Source organism: Triticum aestivum, chromosome 4A, assembly GCF_018294505.1.
Source record: "Triticum aestivum cultivar Chinese Spring chromosome 4A, IWGSC CS RefSeq v2.1, whole genome shotgun sequence".
Taxonomy (NCBI): Eukaryota; Viridiplantae; Streptophyta; class Magnoliopsida; order Poales; family Poaceae; genus Triticum; species Triticum aestivum.
The window spans coordinates 500,641,970-500,647,497 of NC_057803.1; positions in this window are offsets into that span (position 1 = coordinate 500,641,970).

Below are 5,528 nucleotides of genomic sequence, written 5' to 3' on the forward strand. Positions count from 1 at the left end.
AGGAGCCTGGAGGCGGTCGACTGGATTATATGCGTGTGTGTTACAGAAAGTGCGAACCCTTGTGCCTGTGGAGGGGGTGGCTTATATAGAGTGCGCCAGGACCCCAGCCAGCCCATGTCACAGAGGGTTTAATGTACATAAAGATGGGGGCGTTACTGGTAATGCCTGCAATAAAGATACATAATGACCATTAAAGCTATGACTTAATTCCTGACCGTTGCAGAGTGGAGAGGCTCTAGATCTTCTGGTAGTCGAGTGATTATCTGTACAGTCGAGTGTCTTCAGGATTGTCGAGTGGAACATAACTTCATGGTCGAGTGGATCATGATTTTTCTTCGAATGCTCATGGTTCCTTTAGGGATGTCCTTGGGGAGGGTACCTTGGACAGATCCATGACCCTACCCTAGGTACATAGCTTCATCATTAGCCCCTGAATGGATCAGGGTTTGAGTGGGGAAGGGGTTGAGAACACTTACGACTCATTTTTTGTGCTATGAGTATGTCTTGCTCTGGATCAATGAACTGAGGGGATGAGACCAACTTCTTTTTCAATCTCCTTGGTCCATTCTTAGTTTTTGTCGAGTGAACTTTTATGGAAGATTTTCGAGTGATGATGCGGAGGGTGTCTTCCATCTGACGAGTTGTTCTGCTGTCTGCGGATTTCACAGGATTCGAATTTTGGGAAGCGCGCTGGACGGGCGAGGCTGTGGTAATCAGGACGGATTAGGCAGGTTGCCTTGATTCCCACGCCACCTTTTTCGCCACATGTCGCGCGCGCGACTGTTGCGGGATTTGATAAGATCGTTCGGGCCTACAAGTAAGTCACTCGGAAGTGACCTTATAAAAGGCACCGGACCGGGCTTTTGAACAGTGCGCCCTCATTCTCCTTCTTCTTCCTCAGGTTTCTCCACTGTGCCCGCTTCCGCTCTTGGCATCGTAGCCTCGCTCGGACTTGATCCGCCACCATGGGAAAGGAGAAGACGGTGGCGTTGGAGCCCACAAAGAAGGCGACCGCAAAGGCGAAAGGAAAGAGGACCAGCCGGGGTGGATCCTTGTCAAGATCTGGCTTGCCGCCGGGCTGGATCCAGGGCGACTGGATCTGCTTGACGATCAGCCAGGACGACCTCGACGACCTGATTGAGGGGGGACTGATCCCCCACGAATCGGCGCGGCTCCTGGGGAACGAGACCGAACCGCGGCCGCTGGAGGGTGAGTGCGTTCTCCTCGCCACTCACGTCGACCGCTGGTTCTCTTTGCCTCCCCATCCTTTCTTTCGTGGGTTTTTGAACTTCTTCGGGGCTCAACTCCACCACTTTACTCCAAACACCATAGTGTATCTTGCTGACTTTGTGTCGATGTGCGAAAATTTCTTGGGTTGTCGACCGCACTGGGGTCTATTCAAGCACATATTCACCCGCCGCTCCCACTCGGTCAAGAAGGCCAACCCGAGTGATGAGAGGACGCACGTGGTTCAGATGTGCGGGGGCCTTGGAATCCAAATGAGGAATAAGAGCACCTTCCCAGCTATGATCCTTCCTGACTCGGTCCGGGGCTGGCAGTCGACTTGGTTTTACTGTAAGGACCAGCCGACCCCGGGTCAGTCGACTGGACCTCCCCCCTTTTCCTTGGCTCGAGTGGAGAAGCCCTCCTCCTTGAGGGTGATCCCAGAAGAGAAGGCGTAGGTGGAGGCGTTGGTCGAGCGGGTCGTCCAACTTGTCCGTGACGGGGTGACTGGAATAGACCTGCTGGAGGTTTTTCTCAGTCGACGCATCCAACCACTTCAAGCCCATGACCATCCGATGTGGATGTACTCGGGACTCGAGGACTCCACCCGGAGGACGTTAGTGAAGACACGGTGGAGAAGTGGCTGAGAGGAATCACCGGCAACAAAGATAATCCCCGGGGGTCTAGGAGGGTGATTCCATTCGACCATTCGCGCCAACCGGAACAGGTATGATTCTGCTTTGTGAAGTATCTTCTCGATTCACTGTGTAACACCTTGTTGACGGTCGATTGTATTTCTTTCTTTCTTTGTCTTTTCAGGCTCTTATTGATATGTACTCGATGCCCAATGGAGTGTCGGAGCAAGACATCGAGGAAGGGGCAAGCGGGGGCGAGAGTGGCGAGTGGCACTCGGATGCAGAGGAGGGAGAGGAGAGAGACGACTCGAGTGATGACGAGGAGGTCGACTCGCCTCCTTGCAGAGAGAGAAGATCCAAGCACGCTCAAGACCCGGTGAGCACCCCGGTCCTAGCGGCTGCACTGACTAGGCCATCTTCGAAGCGCCCTCGGACATTTTCGCCAGAGCCGACTGAGAAGATATCGAAACAGCCCAAGATTGTGCCGCCTCCTGCGTCAAAAGCATCGAAAGCCACCTCCTCTAAACCACCGAAGGCTTTGCCCAGAATCAAAGTGACCGTCCCCACCATCTCCGGGTAATCATCTGATCTGTTCTTTTGGTTGACTCGAGCAACAGAACATAACCGACTGAATGTTGACATTTGTAGTGCTGCTACATCTAGAACTTCTTCCTACCAATATCGAGATGAGGAGATGGAAGACGCGGTTACCTCCAACCCAAGTAAAAACTCTTATGATCTTGTTCTTGATTACTTGGTCGATTAAATTCTAGCGATTCACTTGGGGTCGACTGATTTCTCTGCAGCTCCACCCAACGTCATCGATCTTCCAGATGATGATGAAGATGTGGCCCCTAGGCCCAGAAAGAACAAAAAAGTAGTAGCTGGCAAGACGTCTCAGCAGGGACCGACTACCACACCAACCGCCCGGCAATCTGAAGACGCAGGCGGGGGCCTTTGTAACTTTCGCTGTACCATTGTCGAGTGAGCGCCCTGCACCGTCGATTGAACCGGTGTTCCCTTCAGTCGTCCAACCTCACACTTCGGAGCTCCAAGCTGCCGCACCTGGGTCATCTGCTCCCTTCTTCACCAATTACCATGTTCCAGAAAACCAGTCGGACGCGGCTGCAGAAGCCATCCATCAGGCTAACGTGATGATGGAGCGGATGAAGACAGTGCACGAGAATAGCCAGGCTGCTTACGACGCCAGCGCTGCTCCGGGCCAATGTCCAGGTAAGTAACCTTTCGACTGACCTTGTTCTATTAGGATATGCTACCCGAAATATTTTCTTTCATACAATCTCTTATTGTTTCTGTCAAGTCTGTACACCCAGTCTTGTCTGCGTCAAATCTATACACCCACTGGGTGTTTTGTTGTCTATGGCATTCGCGCTCTTCCACTCGGCCTGGGTGAGTGGGATCTGAACCGATGGGGGCACGCTAAGTGCACCCACTGGGTGTAGTCCCCAAGACCGCAGTCGACTACGAGCAGTCGACTGGGGTCTGAGTTCTTTTTACTTTCTCTTCTCCTACTCGACCCGGTCTGACCGGTCGAATGAGATTCGAACCAGTGGGGGCACGTCAAGTGCACCCACTAGGTGTAGTCCCTGAGACCGCGGTCGACTGCTGGCAGTTGGCCGGGGTCTGAATAGGTTTTTTACTTGACTCAGGTGGACCGATCGAGTTGGATATGAATCAGTGGGGGCACGCCAAGTGCACCCACTGGGTGTAGTCCTCGAGACCGCAGTCGACTGCGGGCAGTCATGAACTTTTAAGTTTTATTCACTCGGAAGTAAATAACCTTTGATCTTATCGATTGACACGTCTTTTACCTCCTACAGAAATCTTGTTCTCTCATTTATAAGTTTGCCGAGTTTGAGGAGAAGCAGAGGCAACTCAACCTCGACTTGGAGTTGGCCCGACAAAAGTTGAAGAAAACCGAAGATGAAGCTGCTGGTATGGAAGGTAGCTGCCTGTCGACTATTCATGTTGATCATCTTTTAAGATATTTCTTTGATCTCTTCTTTGATCTGATTGCTTCTTTTGTAGAGAAAATGAGGTTGGCTCTGGAGAAGAAGAACTTGGACCTTGCACCTACACAGAAGGAAGCTCAAGACAAGACTGCCCTTGCAGACCAGAAGCTGGCTTTGGTCAGAGCGTTGGAAGGGGAGGTGAACAAGCTGAAGTCATGTCTCAATGAGTCTAACCGAGAAGTAAGTCTTCTGAAGAAGGATAAGATTGCCCTGAATGAGAAGCTGGAGTCTGTGGTCCGCAAGAGAAATGACACGGAAGCCTATCTGAGAACTCTTGCCAAGAAGCTCTATCTTATGCTAGAAGGTACTCCTTTTAATCCGACTGCTTTGCTGTTTGCAAGTTAATCCCGTCCAATTGACTCACTAACTCTTTGATTGCAGAATTCTGCCAAAACTTTGACGAGGAAACCGGAAGGATCGAGACTGGTCTAGACCCTATCGTTTCTCCAGTTTGCGATGAGACTTCCATGAACGTGCTTCGACTGGAATCCCGTGTCAAGTTATCTCGCACGCCTGAAGGTGGCAGTTTCATGGATCGAATCATCACTCTGGGTAGGGGCGACGCTTCAAAATGACCTGGAATCTCTGATGGCTCGGCTCAACGAGATTCCTGGTCGAGTGCAAGAATGGAAGTAGTCCTCTGCCCGGTGTGGTGCTGACGTGGCGTTGTCCTTGGTCAGAGTCCACTGCAAGGAAGCTCATGAAGACAAGCTGGCGGCGATCAAGGTCGCCAACACCAAAAGGCACGACTTCCAGTCCTTTATGGAGACTTTCATTGCTGCTGCCACTCAGATCACAGATGGAATCAACTTGGACGAATTCTTCGAACCCGTCAGCCCTCCTCCTGCCGAGTGAACAAACTATGAGATTTAAACCTGTCTTAAATTTGCCTCGGAATGCTGAGTGGTTGCTGTAACCATTAAACTCCTTCGGGCTTGATGCTCGAATACTTTTGATTTGTTGCTTGGAACTTTAGGATTTATCCGAACTACTTTTGAGTATACTTGCGATTGCTTTTGGGATCTGCTCCGTTGTATTTGTGGCATAGCTCGGAGGAGAAGGTTGCAGTCGACCTGCGCCTCACCGTCCTTGCGGACAAGGATGGAGTGCATGTTGTATTTGTGGCGTAGCTCGGAGGAAAAGGTTGCAGTCGACCTGTGCCTCGTCGCCCTTGCGAACAAGGATGGAGCGTACATTGTATTTGTGGCATAGCTCGGAGGAGAAGGTTGCAGTCGACCTGTGCTTCGTCGTCCTTGCGGACAAGGATGGAGCATATGTTGTATTTGTGGCATAGCTCAGAGAAGAAGGTTGCAGTCGACCTGCACCTCGTCATCCTTGCGGACAAGGGATGGATCGTACGTTGTACTTGTGGTGCAGCTCTTAGGGAAAGGATTTTACAAACTTAGGCGAGTACTGGACTGCAGCTAAGCCCCCGAGTGGGAGGATTGCTCATCACTCGGTAGGATTTTACAAACTTAGGTGAGTACTGGCCTGTAGCTAAGCCCCCGAGTGGGAGGATTGCTCTCCACTCTGTAGGATTTTACAAACTTAGGCAAGTACTGGATTGCAGCTAAGCCCCGAGTGGGAGGATTGCTCTCCACTCGGTAGGGTTTTACAAACTTAGGCGAGTACTGGA